Raw genomic sequence first — 16673 nt, forward strand, 5'->3', positions numbered from 1 at the left:
CACCTACTCCAGCTACCAACTTAATTAACTCCCCCCAAAGCGAGAACAGGTACAGCAGCAACCCCCTGGTGCATTGGCCCCTGAGCTATTGCGCTGTTATCCATTGTCTCTTCCTCCACCTGTGACATTTCTAACCTTCCCCCTATGGTCAAAGGGGTTGCACCTAACTCATGTGTCAGTCCTTTCTTGAGATACAATACAACTTCATTAGTTTTTCAGCCCTATATTAATGGGACTTTTCCACGTCACTGCCCTGCCAAGGCAACATGGCTGAGTGAGGGCTTCTGAAAAGATCTGTCAGCCACCAGGTGGTGGCTCCAGTGAATGCTGCTAACAAAGGCTTTTTGCCACACTGGTACTGACATCCTGTCTTCCTCAGAGATGCCCCAGACACTCCTTTCATTATTTCTTATTTTTAATCAATGCCTTGTTCCTTGTCACATCCCATGTCTCTTGCTCCCTGGACAGGACACCAGTTGGGGTTTAATAAAGACTCATCAAAGCGTAGTGGAAAGAGATGCATAAACAGTAAAATAATCCAAAACACCAATTTATTAAGTTATGTAGTAACCGTGGTTAGCAGGGATCCCAAGAAGGTGATATCTGATGTTACTGACAACAATATTGTATTTCAGGGATCTCAAACGCCAAACACCATGAGGGCCACATGAGGACTCGTACATTGGCCCGAGGGCTGTATCACTGACCACTTTTCATACGATGATACAAAAGTATAGTCAAAAATGAAACAAATGAAGAGTAATATAGTAAGCTATTAAAAGTCAATGTATTAACTTTTTAAAAACTGTAATGTGAAAAGTCAGTGCTAATTTTGACAGTCGTTTCATTTTTGGCCACGTAGCACACACAACTATTTCTCTGCCCCTTTGAGACTGTGTTATCGTGTATCTGTTAATGACAGGGTCACGTACTGTTTCTCCTATAATATATATCTTTTTTTCTACACCCTTAAATTGTATAGCATCTCAGTGATTTTTTTCTACTGACTTTTACTGGGTTGTCACCGTAGTCCAATATATGCTTACCATAAACTTGAGTGGCTAAAGTGGCAAGTCGTTTGCTAGTAAGTATGAGTGAGGGTGGGCAAATGTGTGTTTGATTTGTGCCTGGGTTGTGTTGTGCTGTGCTGGGAGATTTTGGTTGATTTGTGTTGGTGGCAAATAAGGGGGGTGTGCTGGGGTGAGGGGCTCTCTAAATTTGGACTTGCGGGTTGTGTTGTTGTGTAGATGGTTGTGCTGATATGTGAGGTGGCAGCTAGGCACAAGGGTGTGGCAGTCAGGCCAACTAATCCACCATCTGTGAAGTCTCCCTCATACAACCAATGTCCCCGTAGCATGCAAATTCCCTATTGAGTACGGGTGGTGATTGGTTGAGTTATCTCTGATATCACAATGTTCTAGTACTCTTGGCACAGCACAGATATACACCTTTTCTGTAGTTGTACTTGAAATGTCAAGTCAAAATAGCTGAGAACTTCAAAATTGGTTGGTAATAGACTGCAAAACCCTCACTTCACCCCTTCCATGAGGCCTGCCCCTGTCCAACCCCTTCCCCAAATCTCTGTCCCTGACCCCGCCTCTTCTCCGCCTCCTCCCCTGAGCGTGCCGCATCCCCACTCCTCCCCCCTCCCTCCTGGAAAGTCCTAAGCGCCACCAAACAGCTGTTTGGCAGCAGTAAGCGCTGTGAGGTAGGCGGAGCAGCAGGGACGCAGTGCGCTGGGGCGGGGAGCGGGGGAGAGCTTGGCTGCCGGTGGCCACTAATTTTTCCCCATGGGTGCTCCAGCCCCAGAGCAAACTCTGTAGACTGCGTGTTTGAGACCCCTGTTGTATACGATTCAGAAATAGCACTTTTAAACCGAGTGCATGAATTCATCCAAACAGCGTAGAATTCCTCCAGTCCCTAAATCCTCTAAAATAGGCGAGCTAACAAGCCTCTGTTCAGCCGTAATGGATTACTTTGTCTAGCCCTGCTAGCAGAAGCGGTATTTTACAAAGCACAGTTCGTACAGAAATGAATGATGATGCTCTTCAAGTAAATAATCTTATTAATAGTGACTATCTGGAGAGCTCTCATTTAAAATACAAATCAAAACAGTAGTGGAATTTCAATACTTCAAAGAATGTATTTTTGAACTCACCAAAGTAATGTGTCTATGGAACACAAGGAATTATTATGCCATCAAAGAGAATATTTATGAGCATCTGAGAAGGTGCTAGAATAAACAGTTTAGAGGACCCATCCTCACCTCTGTAATCCTCATCACAAAACCAAACACATGCAGTGTCTGATTAAAGCAGATGAGGCTGCAGCAGGGGAAGGATAGCTTGATAGCTGTTTTCAACTACCTGAAAGGGGGTTCCAAAGAGGATGGCTCTAGACTGTTCTCAATGGTATCAGATGACAGAACGAGGAGTAATGGTCTCAAGTTACAGTGGGGGAGGTTTAGATTGGATATTAGGAAAAACTTTTTCACTATGAGGGTGGTGAAACACTGGAATGCGTTACCTAGGGAGGTGGTAGAATCTCCTTCCTTAGAGGTTTTTAAGGTCAGGCTTGACAAAGCCCTGGCTGGGATGATTTAACTGGGAATTGGTCCTGCTTTGAGCAGGGGGTTGGACTAGATGACCTTCTGGGGTCCCTTCCAACCCTTATATTCTATGATTCTATGATTCTATGATTCTAAGGAGTTTGAAATGCTCCCCTATTTGGTCACCTGTTTGGGGAACCATCTGCTGTCCCAGGAATGGTGGATGTTGCTGTTCTTAAAACCTTCCAATTTCAAGGAGCTACAGCTCTGTGTCTTCAACTCTGAAGTGCAGGGAGACCAAGGATTTTGTATCCACTCTCCTAACTGCATTTCTGGGCTGTGTGATTCGGCATGACCTCAGTTTATCTTGAAGGCAAAGCACATTCTCTCTCTTCTGGTGCCAGGTAGGCATGAAAAGCAGCAAACTGGCTGCGACTCAGCCCAGAGAAGATGGGAATGATACTCGCTGAAAGAGGAGCAAGCACTGCCTTCTTTGCACCCTCAGATGAGGGTGTCTGTGGGACCTGGATCCTACTGGACTCATTGCTGGTCGTGGGTTCTCAGATGAGAGCCAACCAGGGCTGCAGCCATTCCTCTCTTATGGGGATTTGGCAGAACAAGAAGCAACGGTCTCAAGTTGCAGTGGGGAGGATATTAGGAAATGCTATTTCACTAGGAGGGTGGTGAAACACTGGAATGGGTTAACTAGGGAGGTGGTGGAATCTCCATCCTTAGAGGTTTTTAAGGCCCAGCTTGACAAAGCCCTGGCTGGGATGATTTAGTTGGGGTTGGTCCTGCTTTGAGCAGAGGGTTGGACTAGATGACCTCCTGAGGTCCCTTCCAACCCTGGTATTCTATGATTCTATGATTGCCGGCCAGGGCTGTTTCTGCTTCAGACTAGTCTATAGCAATGCACAGTACTTCAGGGCAGGCTGGAAGCTTCAGCATCTGCCCATCTCCTGAGTGAGGAAAGCTGCCTTAAGCATGACACTTGTGCTCCAGTCCGTGCCCTGGCTTCCTTTGTGCTCCCAAGTGCAGCTGGCGGCAAGTGCTGAGTGCTCTAGGACCCGCCCTGCGCCACTCCATGTGCTCCATCATGGCAGCTAAGATCCGTGTAGAGGCTCTTGCTGTCGGTCCGTGCTATATGTCTGACAGCAGAGCTTCTGGGGCGGGGAGTGCTGCTACCCAAGGCAATCCATAATAGCCAGAACGTAGTGAGCTGCAAAACGGCACGAGAGGCTTTCTGGCTTTTGGCTAGTGCTTTAGTTTTGTTTCTGTTTGGTTAATTTGTCAATATATTACAGTACCCCCCTGAATGGGCACTCTAAAGCCGCTGCCCTTGTGTGCGGGTAAATAGAGACAAACACCAGCTGCCTCACAGTTACAGCAGCAAGGGAATCACAGAGAATAAAAACTTTCTGTTCCCTACATGTTAGCATGTAATGGGACTGAGGTAAGTGTTTGCATCCTGTCAGCCTCATCAATGAATAATATAGCCCCTGAGATGAGCCCCTTTCTGGTGCTTCTGGGAAAGCTACTGCTCTGCAAGCCAGAAGGACAGAGGTTGGAAAGGGCTTCCTAGGCTGGACTCCCTGAGCCACCATGTCCCTGAGATTCTGGAGCAAGGAATAGCAGGGCTTATGGGGCAGGGTGAACCAGTCCAGGTAAACAAAGACCTGGCCCAAATTGTGACTCTAAATGCAGCATGATCCTAAAGCTGTTGCCAGGGTCTGTAAAGTTCCTGTCACCTTTTGTTGCTTTCCGGTTTTATAGCTCTCTGCCTGCCCTCGATTCACATGGCAGAGGAAATGCCACATTCCCCCCTGGGAAGCTTTGGTCAGAGTATGCCAGCGTGGCCAGAGGAAATCCTGAGTGGAGAGATACCGATCCCCATTTCCAAACCAATTGGTCCAGCAAAGCATCATGTGAACACCTGAAGTTTTGGAGGCATTCCCGAAGTGAATCTCTCTCCTCAGCTTCTCCTGGGGCAGGGTGGGGGGAGACCATTATGGCAGAGAAATGACAAATCGGAGTTCTCTTTTCTTACTGTGTTGTAAGCATTTGGGTTCAGGAATTTTTGTAAAATCACTGGATCGTGCCACAGAGTCATGCTGCCCTCATTTCTGGACGTAGATGACAAAAATATTTTTCCTTTAACAAATTGTTAATTGCTCTTAGAGGCTTTTTTTTTTTTTTTGGTTTAGCATGTTCTGGGTTGTTTGCCCAGTGGTGCACACATGTGCAATGGCATATTGATAACCTCACCCTGAGCAAGTTCTGCAGAGCTCTGCACCACCCTACCTATCCATCCTCCGTCAAGCTTCAAATGTCCATTGTCCTGCCAGTGCTCCCAGCCTGATGTGCCTGTTTGTCACAATCATTCTTGCACAATCATCTGTCTTCTTCCACATGCCCCTCTAGGCATGGTACGAGCTCCCTAACCGTGTCCTGGCAGCCCCAACACTGCCCATAGTGACCCACTTCTGCCATGCTGCCTACAGTGAGACATTGTCTTGTATTTAAATTGCCTGCTGTTATCCCCCAGCCTCTGTCTGTTTGGCTGTCTCTCTTTGGGGCGTGAGCTCCTTGAGTGCCAACTCTCCTCATAGAATTGAGAAGTGTGGGGCCCGTGGGTGCTACGGCAGACTCCTCCCATTCCCAGTAGTGTCCTTCGCACGCTATGGTAGGGTTATTTTCGGTGTACTAGTATCTTTTCTTTCTCTGTTTATATGCACAGTGTGGGTGTATAATGCAGATATACACCATATGTGAACAGCTTTCAGACAACCTTATACATTGGAGGGGAGGTCAAGGATAATGTAGGCATGGCCCAATATCTAAACAAATACTTTGCCTCAGTCTTTATTAAGGCTCATGAGGATCTTAGGGATAATGGTAGCATGACAAATGGGAATGAGGATGTGGAGGTAGACATTACCATATCTGAGGTAGAAGCGAAACTCGAACAGCTTAATGGGACTCAATCAGGGGGCCCAGATAATCTTCATCCAAGAATATTAAAGGAATTGGCACATGAAATTGCAAGCCCATTAGCAAGAATTTTTAATGAATCTGTAAACTCAGGGGTTGTACCGTATGATTGGAGAATTGCTAACATAGTTCCTATTTTTAAGAAAGGAAAAAAAGGTGATCCTGGTAACTACAGGCCTGTTAGTTTGACATCTGTAGTATGCAAGGTCTTGGAAAACATTTTGAAGGAGAAAGTAGTTAAGGACATTGAATTCAATGGTAAATGGGACAAAATACAACATGGTTTTACAAAAGGTAGATCATGTCAAACCAACCTGTTCTCCTTCTTTGAGAAAGTAACAGATTTTTTTAGACAAAGGAAATGCAGGGGAACTAATTTACCTAGATTTCAGTAAGGCATTTGATACGGTGCCACATGGGGAATTATTCATTAAATTGGTAAAGGTGGGGATCAATATGAAAACTGAAAGGTGGATAAGGAATTGATTAACAGGGAGACTACAGCGGGTCCTACTGAAAGGTGAGCTGTCAGGCTGGAGGGAGGTTACCAGTGGAGTTCCTCAGGGATCAGTTTTGGGACCAATCTTATGTAATCTTTTTATTACTGACCTCGGCACAAAAAGTGGGAGTGTGCTAATAAAGTTTGTGGATGATACAAAGCGGGGAGGTATTGCCAATTTAGAGAAGGACTGGGATATCATACAGGAAGATTTGGATGACCTTGTAAACTGAAGTAATAGTAATAGGATGAAATTTAATAGTGAGAAGTGTAAGGTTATGCATTTAGGGATTAATAACAAGAATTTTAGTTATAAGCTGGGGACGCATCAATTAGAAGTAATGGAGGAGGAGAAGGACCTTGGAGTATTGGTTGATCATAGGATGACTATGGGCTGCCAATGTGATATGGCCGTGAAAAAAGCTAATGCGGTCTTGGGATGCGTCAGGTGAGGTTTTAGTACCGTTATACAAGGCACTGGTGAGACCTCACCTGGAATACTGTGTGCAGTTCTGGTCTCCCATGTGTAAGAAGGATGAATTCAAACTGGAACGGGTACAGAGAAGGGCTACTAGGATGATCCGAGGAATGGAAAACCTGTCTTATGAAAGGAGACTCAAGGAACTTGGCTTGTTTAGCCTAACTAAAAGAAGGTTGAGGGGAGATATGATTGCTCTCTATAAATATATCAAAGGGATAAATACCGGAGAGGGAGAGGAATTATTTAAGCTCAGTACCAATGTGGACACAAGAACAAATGGATATAAACTGGTCTTTGGGAAGTTTAGACTTGAAATTAGACGAAGGTTTCTAACCATCAGAGGAGTGAAGTTCTGGAATAGCCTTCCAAGGGAAGTAGTGGGAGCAAAAGACCTATCTGGCTTTAAGATTAAACTCGATAAGTTTATGGAGGAGATGGTATGATGGGATAACATGATTTTGGTAATTAATTGATCTTTAAATATTCATGGTAAATAGGCCCAATGGCCTGTGATGGGATGTTAGATGGGGTGGGATCTGAGTTACCCAGGAAAGAATTTTCTGTAGTATCTGGCTGGTGAATCTTGCCCATATGCTCAGGGTTTAGCTGATCACCATATTTGGGGTCGGGAAGGAATTTTCCTCCAGGGCAGATTGGAAGAGGCCCTGGAGGTTTTTCGCCTTCCTCTGTAGCATGGGGCACGGGTCACTTGCTAGAGGATTCTCTGCTCCTTGAAGTCTTTAAACCACGATTTGAGGACTTCAATAGCTCAGACATAGGTGAGAGGTTTTTCGCAGGAGTGGGTGGGTGAGATTCTGTGGACTGCGTTGTGCAGGAGGTTGGACTAGATGATCATAATGGTCCCTTCTGACCTAAGTATTTATGAATCTATTATAATAACACAGCCTGTAACTAATTTTCTGTGTGTATAATCCATAAAGCCACCACCCTATTTTCCACGGAACTCCTCAAATCTCACTGCAACCGTGATGCATATGGTAAGCAGCCAGCTGATGATGATTAGCCATGTAATGAATTGTGATTGCTGCTCCCACCTGGCAAAGCATGGTGCACGTCCTATTACTTTTGTTATCCCATCTCTCCCCACTGCCAGTCCGGCCAAATGGTTTGCGTCTGTTAGACTGGAGGCTCTCTGGGGTGGGGACTGTCACTTACTGTATGTGCTTAGCACAACAGGGTCTTGACCTTGCTGGCAGCTGGGCGCTGCTAGGATATAAGACATGCTTTTTACAGTAAACTCCATCTATCAGAATAAGTGCGTCCTCTGTAATGTCTGCAGCTGAAAGTAACTCTGCTCCTCCTTTCCGAGCCTTTGATAACCACCCTAAACTGTCAGGGTGGTTAAGAGCAGGTTAGGGATGGTCTAGATAATACTTAGTCCTGCTATGAGTGCAGGGGATGGGACTAGATGACTTCTCCAGGTCCCTTCCAGTCCTACACGTCTATGATTCTATGATACCCATCCCAGTCTGTATCCTTTAAATCAGACTCATACATCCTTTTACTAACACCATAAGAAATATAATTTCAAGGTGTTTTTGACTTAGTCTCTGCTCTGTGCGAGTCAGTTTGTTCACACCCCCCACCCCGCCCCGTCACGCTCACCCCAATACCCGTTATCCATGGGACACAGAATTCAGTTGTTTTGAGGCTCTGGAAAATAGTAGATTGACTGACTGAAACCAATGCAGACTTGCACAGGGCCAGAGGACCAATCAGAGCTGTTGGGGGCGGAGCCTGGTCTCTTGCAGATAATTACTAAGTGCATTTCCAGCACAGTGGGTCTGGGCTGCTGAGAGATCTGGTCGCGGAGCGGGGAAAGCTGTAATCGTAACTCCAGAGTGCTTCTGTCTCAGCAGCATCACTGGGACAGCTCTGTTATCCTCTAGCGCCAGCACAGCCAGCAACAGAAAGGTACTGCCCGCATCCCTCCTTGTTTTGCTTGTTGTTTGAATCTGTCTAGCTTGTCGTTAGAAAAGTTTATAGGGAAATCAGAGCTATTAAATAGCAGAATGTTTGTTTGTGTGAAGGGAGGAAGATGGTTTCATAAACTTCTCAGCTCAGGAATCAGGTTTGTTTATGTTGCTGTTATTTCAGGGACCTTGTGTGTACCAGTGCCACAGTATCCATTGCATGGAGAGCTGCAGGGTGTGTGTGTGTGTGTGTGTATATATAAAAATGGGGCAAGGATTCTTGAACCAGCCATTGGACTGCTGAGGATTCTGTGCCAGGTGTGTGTAGGTAATACATACGCCATCACACCGGCAGGAGGGGATGGCAGGGGACCAGAATACATTATCAGTATTACCCACCTCACTTCTCCATGTCAGCCTTTAAAATACTTCCTCCGGTATTGTTGTTAAGCATCTCATTTTGTTGGTTAATCGGGGGCCAAAGTCTTCAAAGGCCTCAGAGTCAGACCAGCCTACCGGCTGCAGAGGCTTTCACCAGATTAACGCCTCTAGGTTGACCCAAACACCACGGGAAGTTACGTTCGGAGGGCCGTGAGTCTTGAGAACCAATGCTGGTACCTGTAGAAAAATAACTTAGTTCTCCCCACCGCAGGCAAGTCTGGAAAACTTTCCAACCTGGAGCTGGTGCGATAAAGTGAAGGCAGATTTCTGGAAATCCTGTTGTTCCTGTATAGATTGGAGTCGCCTTTCTATGAGGCAGCTCTCACTAAACTCATCACAGCAGCTCTGGTTGCAAAGACCAGTGTTGTGAAAGCAACTCCAGGTCTTGACAGGTTGTCATGCTAGCTGAATGAATGGTTCATTGGGGCTGACCACACACCTTTCATTGTATTAATCTGTATGTGAGAGTATGAAACAAAAGCCAGCTCCTTGGGTAGTACAAGCTGGGATATCATTGGTTCAGGCTGAGCAAAATAATTGATTCCGATGAGCCACTGGAATTGTTGATCTGTCTCCACGGAATGAAAATACCCGGCCTGACCCATGGCCAGTCAGCCCCTGCGTGTAAATGTGTTCTCACCCTTACTCACAGGCCGGTGCCCCCTTCTCCGATGCTGGAGTGACCGTGCGCGTGGTGTCCGGTAGGAGAGTGTTTCGTAAAGCTGTGCTGTGGCAGATAAAAATCTGCTGTTTGCCCTTTCTGTGTGTGACTGTGCAGCTGACTCTCCCATGAACACGTGTTATCTGTCCGCAAAACAAAACAGCCAGCCCTGAAACACAATTCCAGACACAGACAGGGCTTCAAAGCACACAATGAGCTCACAGGCCCCCTGTGTCCCCACCTGATGGGCACTAAATGAGTTGCTAGACAAGGTACAGTGGGGCAAAAGATTTGTGCCAAGCAGAAGGATTCCTGCTTTACGGCTCTTTGTTTTCATGCAGCAGATCAACAGCATCCGAGGGCTTCTGCTCCCTGTGCTGGCTCGTGGACTAGAGATGCTTGTGATTTGATACAGAATTTTAGAAGAGCTGTTTTGAAAAAGGTTCGCAGACAATGACTCATTCTCTAGAGCAAGGGGATGCGGGAGGGGGAAATGAGGAGCCTCTGAAAGTGAAAAATGGATCTCTCCCTCATTTTATTGGAAATAGTAAAAACAATAAATCATTGTTTAAAAATAGTAAATAGCAGGGCAGGGTCATAGAAAGCTGAGCTGGAAAGCTATCCCCTGCAGCAGTCCCTGCAGTGCATGTTCTAGGGCTCTCTCCAGGTCTGTGTTCGGTGTCCTGGGCAGCAGGGCTTCCACCGCTTCCCTTGGGAGACATCCCTGCGGTCTGAGCTCTTTCACCATCAGGGAGCTGGTCCTGGTAATCAGACTTGTATTTCCCTCCTCTTAGTCTCATGTGATCAGTCCTAGTCGCCTTTCAATCCCTCCTGCTCAGATATTTGCACCGCACCACTGCACACACCTTCCTCCAACTCAGCGGTCACTTGGCTTAGCTATAGACATATTATGTCTAATATTTCCTCAACTCAAACCGTCCCACCCCTTGGTCATTTCTGGCCTTCCCTGGACTCCGGAATAACACAGTGGCCGGATATGACACCGTATTGCGGGTACGGTCTCATGAGTGTACTGAACGCAGCGTGCTCCCCCCCCAGCACTTGTCTGCCCCATGGGAGAAGAGAACTAGTCCTGGTAATTTCTCCTGATCCTGTTTATTTGTAGCTGATTGTGCTCTGTTGATTAGCCCACCTGAAAAGGGAGCTGAGTTGTCTACAAACAGGAGTGTTGTTAATACTAACTGGGATCAGGTGTAATTTGCTGCTTCCAGCTAGTAACGGAATTGGCCCAGCCAGATGGACCCTGCTGACTTAGCATCCTACCACCACCACCAGTGTTCTCTCAGGATGGTTTTACAGCACTGTGTTATGCTAAATGCCTTCCATCCTGCCTGCTGTCCCCAGAGATTCACCTGGAAAGATTAATGGCCCCTCATTCCTCTGTACCCACTACCAATCTCTCTGTGAACCCGCTGTGAACTTGTCATCCCTTCCTGCAGGACTCTGGTTGATTTAAATTTACCCCCCCAAACCCCCCAACCAAAGTACAATGGTCAAATGTAGATAATAAACATAATTTTTTTTAAAGGTTTGTCCTAGTGTAACAAGCAAACTGGAGCCTTTTGTAGTCCATTAATTTCTAATTGGGTTTTGTTTCCATTATGAAATACTTTCAGGGTCAGGAGGACTCCAGGAAGGCAGGGTATTTAATTTAAACTGTCCAGGAGTTCTTCTGAGGGTTACAGAGGACAGTGTGTATGGTCCAGGGGTTAGGGTATTGGGACTCCTGGGTTCTATTTTTGCCTGTGGCCACCATGTCCCAGACTGTCACACTTAGGTGTCCAACATTTGGTACCAAAACTCTGATAGTTAAACTCTGTGATGGGGTGTGCACCCCACAGAGCCCTGACAGGATTAACGAGGCCAAGTGGGCATCTTGAGTCACCTGAGAGGAAGGCCAGGGTTAACTGAGAGTGAAGCCCAGTTGGGGAGGGGCTGGGCCAGCACTATAAAGCCAAGTTTCCAGAAGAGAGATGGTCACAGAGGGAGCAGACAGCAGAAGGGGGCACCTGGTGTCGTGAGAGCTACTTTCCCAAACCTAGACCCAAGGAGGTGCCCTGGTGATGAGTGGAAACCCCATTGCAGGCTCATCTAAATAAAAGTGAGGCCTGAGATCCAGCTGTGTCATGAGTGCTCAGCACCTGTGAAAATCAGCCCACTTACTGTGTGCCTAATTAAGGATTTAAAGGCCTGACTAGAAGTAGCCAAGTTTGAAGACTTTTTGGTCCTAACCTTACAGTGTCTCAATTTCCCCTTCTGTGTAATGGGTTGAGTTCTACACATGGTGCTATCTAACCGGGGGCGGGGGGGGGGGAAGGGGTAGGGGATGGAGGCTTAATTAACATTTGCAAAGTGTGAAGACCCCCTTTGCTGACAGGTGCAATGGCTGTGCACATTGATTAACAGGCATGCAGATTACTGAAAGGTAGGGCCGCAGCCTAACAAACAGAAGGCTGACGTTTTCTCACCCGGGGTAGAGAATCTTTTTCTCTCACCTGAGTATTTATTTTATTCCTTTTTATCCTTTATCATCGACTAAGGGAAGTTGAAGAGGACCCAGCCTCATGCCAGGACTTTTGGGCAGAGCGTGGTTGCAGCTCAGGAGATGCTTTGGCTCCATGTAACTTAGTATCTTTGTCCCCTTCATTTAAGTTTTCTTGAGGGCTTTTCAGGGCATCTCCTTGGTTCCCCAGGAAACTCAGTAGGATTCAGATGGCTTTTGGAGGCTCTAAACCAGATTCTCCCTATTCAAAGGGCTTCATGCTGCTGTAATGGAGGGATGCGGCTAGTTTGTGGAGAGAGAGGACTTTAGGAGGCCTTGATCCAGGGATTTCCAGGCATCGTGCAGTAACAAAATGCACAGGCCATGCAAGTCACATGTCAGAGAAACGACCCTGAGATCAGGAGAGGACTCGTTCTCACCATCGATCGCACAAAGTGATTTTTGTCTGCAGTTATTCTCAACATGGAGACAGCTCCAGTGACCAAGGGCAGCTGTGCCAGGCAGCGCTCCTGAAATGTACCTCTGGGAGCTGAATACACCTGGAAACATCCTGCACCAGTCTAGCACTGGTTGAGTACTAGGGATACTGGTATAAAATGGGAGCAAGCACTTGTTCCCAAAGACCTACTGGACCTGCCAACCCTTCCCCTGCTTAGATGTCTTTCTATAACGGGTTTCTGCATTATGGTCACAAACCAGGAGAGCAGTTCAGGAGGTGCTTAACTTTAAGCATATGTATAGAAGCAAATAAGAGGGAAGGGAGTTTCCTGAGGTTTCGACGTGTGATTGTACCAAAGCATTGAGCATTGCCTGGCTGTCACAAGCGGTGGTGAAGGGACATCTTCAGAGCACACAGCTGGGTACCACACTGTCGTTACTTTCCTGAGCCGTAACATGAGTTCAGACTGCATCCACCTGGAAGGGGACTTGTTGCTTCTAGTCTGTGCCACTTGGTAGGAGCAAGTTTGTTTCAGCATCTTTAAGACTGGAGTAGAGCTGGTTTTCCAAGGGTAATGTTGAACCCAGGACTCTGACTCCATAATCAATGTGTGTCTTGCACGTGGTCACTCAGGAGTGGAGGCCAGGCAGCCTCAGGCCCAGCTGGTGATGTCAGCACTCTGCCTTCCGGGTAGTACTGGTGAACACGAATACTGCAAGGGCCCTAAGAGGGGAGGTGAGCAGAAACAGCATCATGCTATGTGGGAACCTGCTTCTGGATGCACAATGGTCAGTAATGACAAACAGTCACAGGGGTCACTCCTCCAGCTCATGGTGGGTCCCCACTGTCGGGGCAGCTCTGACCCACCAACAGACTCTGCCTTTTTGGCAACACTTGTCTAGCTTGTCAGGCCAGTCAAGCCTCACTGAATTCAGGGTCTCCTGCTCCCTCTTCTCCCAGGTAGAGCTTCCCTGGGTGGATTGTCAAGCCCTGGCCAGTGGGGTTAGCCCCAAATGAGCCTTGCTTAATTAACTTGGCCACTGAAGCCGCTGTCTCCTCACTTGTACGTAGCTGCTGGTCCGGGACAGCCAGTCTCTGATCAAAGTATTTCACCTGCTCAAGGAAAGGCGGGTTAGAAAGAGCAGACATTGCACCCGGTCTGTCCGCATGGGCCACTGAGCTTCCCCACAACAATTCCTAGAGCAGATCGGTCAGAAAAACAGCCAGTCTTGAGTTAAAAATGTCCAGTGATGAAGAATCCACTGCTGCCCTTGGTAAATTGTTCCCACGGTTAATTACTCTCCCTGTTAAAAACTTACGCTGAACTTGTATAGCTTCAGCTTCCAGCCCTTGGATCGTGTCACACCAGTCTCCTGAAGAGCCCGTTGTTGAATATTTGTTCCCCACTTAGGGACTTAGACTGTGATCACATCACCCCTTGACCTTCTCTTTGTTAAGTTCTTGCATGTTAGCACGAGACGTCTTCCCCCTTCAGTCACCTTGTAACAGACACTCATGCAGGAACTTCTGTTTTCGCAGCCTTTGCCGTTCATTCTGCTGACAGTGGGATTTCTCTCTGAGCTGAAGGTGTGCGCGCTTCTACCTGCCACCAGCTCTGCCCTTCTGTGTTATTGAACACAGATGGAAAGCTCTTGTTCAGAGAGGACCGGGGGAACCATCTCCCTTCTAGGAACCACGCCGTTTACTTACCCATTTATTAATTAGAAGGAAATAAAGTTGCTGGGAATGATCAAATTTTGAGAAAGACCTTGGGCTCTGAAATGCTCCCAGAGGAGCGATGCCTAATCTCTCCCTAATTGTATTGGTGTTTAATTTGTTGTTGTTACTGTAATGTTCTCATTTTTCCAGATAGTTTGTTTTGTTTCATTAACTAGAGATGGTTGGAGATGAATATTCTTGATATTAACACTTTCCTGTTGTGTAATATTAACATCTTGAAGATGCTTAATGTGCGGGCAGGAGAAGAAGCAGGCTCAGCCTGGTCTGGCTCTTGTGCTCTCCATGTGGAGTGCCTGCAAATTCGTGTGTATGGTGCAGCGCTCCCCCTACGCGGTAGCCAGTGCCAGCATTTCGCCCTGACCTTTGCAGGGGCTCAGGGGCTGCTCCCACAGTGCGCTGCAGGATCAGTGCCGTAGAAAGTCTGTATTTCCAGCGGTGGCTGCGTGACACAGAGGGCCCAGGGAGCTAAGTACAGAACTGACAGCGTGGTACAAAGATCTAGGGACTGAGTGGCACAGAGAGCTCGGTAACAGCAGCCACGAGAGACGACAGGTGCTGATTGCTGTCTTAGTACAGCCACCTTTGCCTTAAGCCACATCATATGACTGGAGCCAGGAAACACAAAGTGTCAAAGCCAGATCCTTCCCTGGTGTAAATCAGCCTAGCTCCATTGAAATGCAATTGGTTTCCTACCAGCTCAGGATCCAGCCATCGACTCCTGGCCAGCACTCCTGTATGTCAGACCTTAATGAGGGGTGTGTCACAGGACCCCTGGGTGCAACCTGGGACTGTGGGACCACTGTGCCCTCTTTACTCCCTATTCTGGGCTTTCTCTCACCCTATCTGGGTTTTTTTACTAGTGGCAATCGGCAAAACCCCAGGTGCTGTTACCACTCAGTACAACCTCATGTGGAGCTCCCAGAGCTACTCATGAATCTCAGAGAAAGGCACCAGCCAAATCCCTCCCAGCTTTGTATATATATATACTGTCTTGCACTGCTCAAGACCCTTTCTTGAGCAATGCAAGTTTATTAATTGGTTTACCACTGCATCAATGGAAAGTGGATCTACACTGACCTTTGTAAACCTCAGCAGATTTACCAGACACTTCAGGCAAACTCACTGGTAAAGATACTTGTTTTACTGTTTAAGTGATTATAAGTGACAGGCAAAGTCAGAGTGGTTACCAAAATAAAATATAAGTTTGCAGTCTAAACTGTAACCCTTATCACACTAGACAGTATTTAGATCAAGGAATGTTCTCACCGCATTGGATCTTACAGTCCTTAAAATACAGGGTTCTCCCTTAAACCTGAGCCGCTCTCCTCTGATGAAATCACCAGTCTTCTTAGCACCCTTATTGCTTGCTGCACAGGTGGAGGGAAGAGAAAAGGCCAAGCATGGGGCCCCTGTGTTCTGTTTTATACCCTTAGTACCCTGTGCTTGGAGAACACAATCCAGACATGTCTGGTGGGCATTGCTGAGTCCCCAGGCAAGGTTGAGCAATTCCCTGGGGAATTGTGACCTTGTGCAAGTGAGTCCTTGCATCCTAGCTCACTGGTTGGACAACGGCTGTTGATGGTGGTTTGACACCTGCCTGGGGCTGGTCACCTCCCTTGTCCTTGTCTCTGGGGATCTAATATCTGGGAGATTCCCCAACTCACAGCATATTTTAGTGACCATCATACAACACAATTCTCATAACTTCCTGTGCACTAATGATACACCCATTCATATGGAACAGAGGCATAACCTCTCCTCTGGTACCTCACATGGCATGCTTTAGATGCAGTATCACAATTATATATAGATGAGGAATATTGGGTTTACAGGATGCTCCCCCGAGGTATAGAGTGTCACGGGGGGTTTCAGAACTGTCCAAACTGTTTGCGAGACCTGGGTGCAAATCCCACAATTTACCTTCCATGTCTGTTGCTCGAAGGCTGGTTCCTAGTGGTTACATATCACTAAGCCTGCCACGCAGCTAAACATTGGGGAACATTTTCAAAAGCACTGAAGTCATTTAGGAGCCTGGCACCTTTAAAACTGTTGCACATGTTATGATTTTATTGTAGCAGCCCCATTGTGTCAGGCACTATCTAAGCGCACAACGTAAAGATAATCCCTGCACTTTAAAGAGCTGACTGTCCTGCTCAAGAGATCCAGAAATACTGCACGTCCAGACTCAAGTGAGTGGGCAAAACTGAGTGTGGGAAGCCTATTGTCATTCTGTGCTTGGTCCTATTCAATGTCATTGGTCCTTCATTTTCATGATTAAGTGACACCATCTTTTAACCAATTCCTGATCCATGAGAGGACCTTCCCTCTTATCCTATGATGGCTTGCTTTGCTTAAGAGCCTTTGATGAGGGACCCTGTCAAAGGCTTTCCCAAAGTCCAAGTACACTGTATCCGC

General features: G+C 46.9%; 1 protein-coding gene across 6 annotated transcripts in view; it reads left to right on the forward strand.

The window, feature by feature from the left end:
• The window catches only part of ZMAT4 (zinc finger matrin-type 4), a 260600-nt gene that overhangs the window by 57422 nt on the left and 186505 nt on the right, over positions 1 to 16673 (forward strand). For 2 of the 6 annotated variants that reach the window (XM_048829359.2, XM_048829358.2), the window contains exon 1: positions 8322 to 8454. The exons of the other annotated variants lie outside the window; for them this stretch is intronic. The gene's annotated coding sequence lies outside the window, so the exon portion shown is untranslated. Of the gene's footprint in view, positions 1 to 8321; positions 8455 to 16673 lie in introns of those variants that run through there. 6 annotated transcript variants of the gene reach the window in all.

Source organism: Caretta caretta, chromosome 26 (genome assembly GCF_965140235.1).
Source record: "Caretta caretta isolate rCarCar2 chromosome 26, rCarCar1.hap1, whole genome shotgun sequence".
In the NCBI taxonomy this organism is placed as follows: Eukaryota; Metazoa; Chordata; order Testudines; family Cheloniidae; genus Caretta; species Caretta caretta.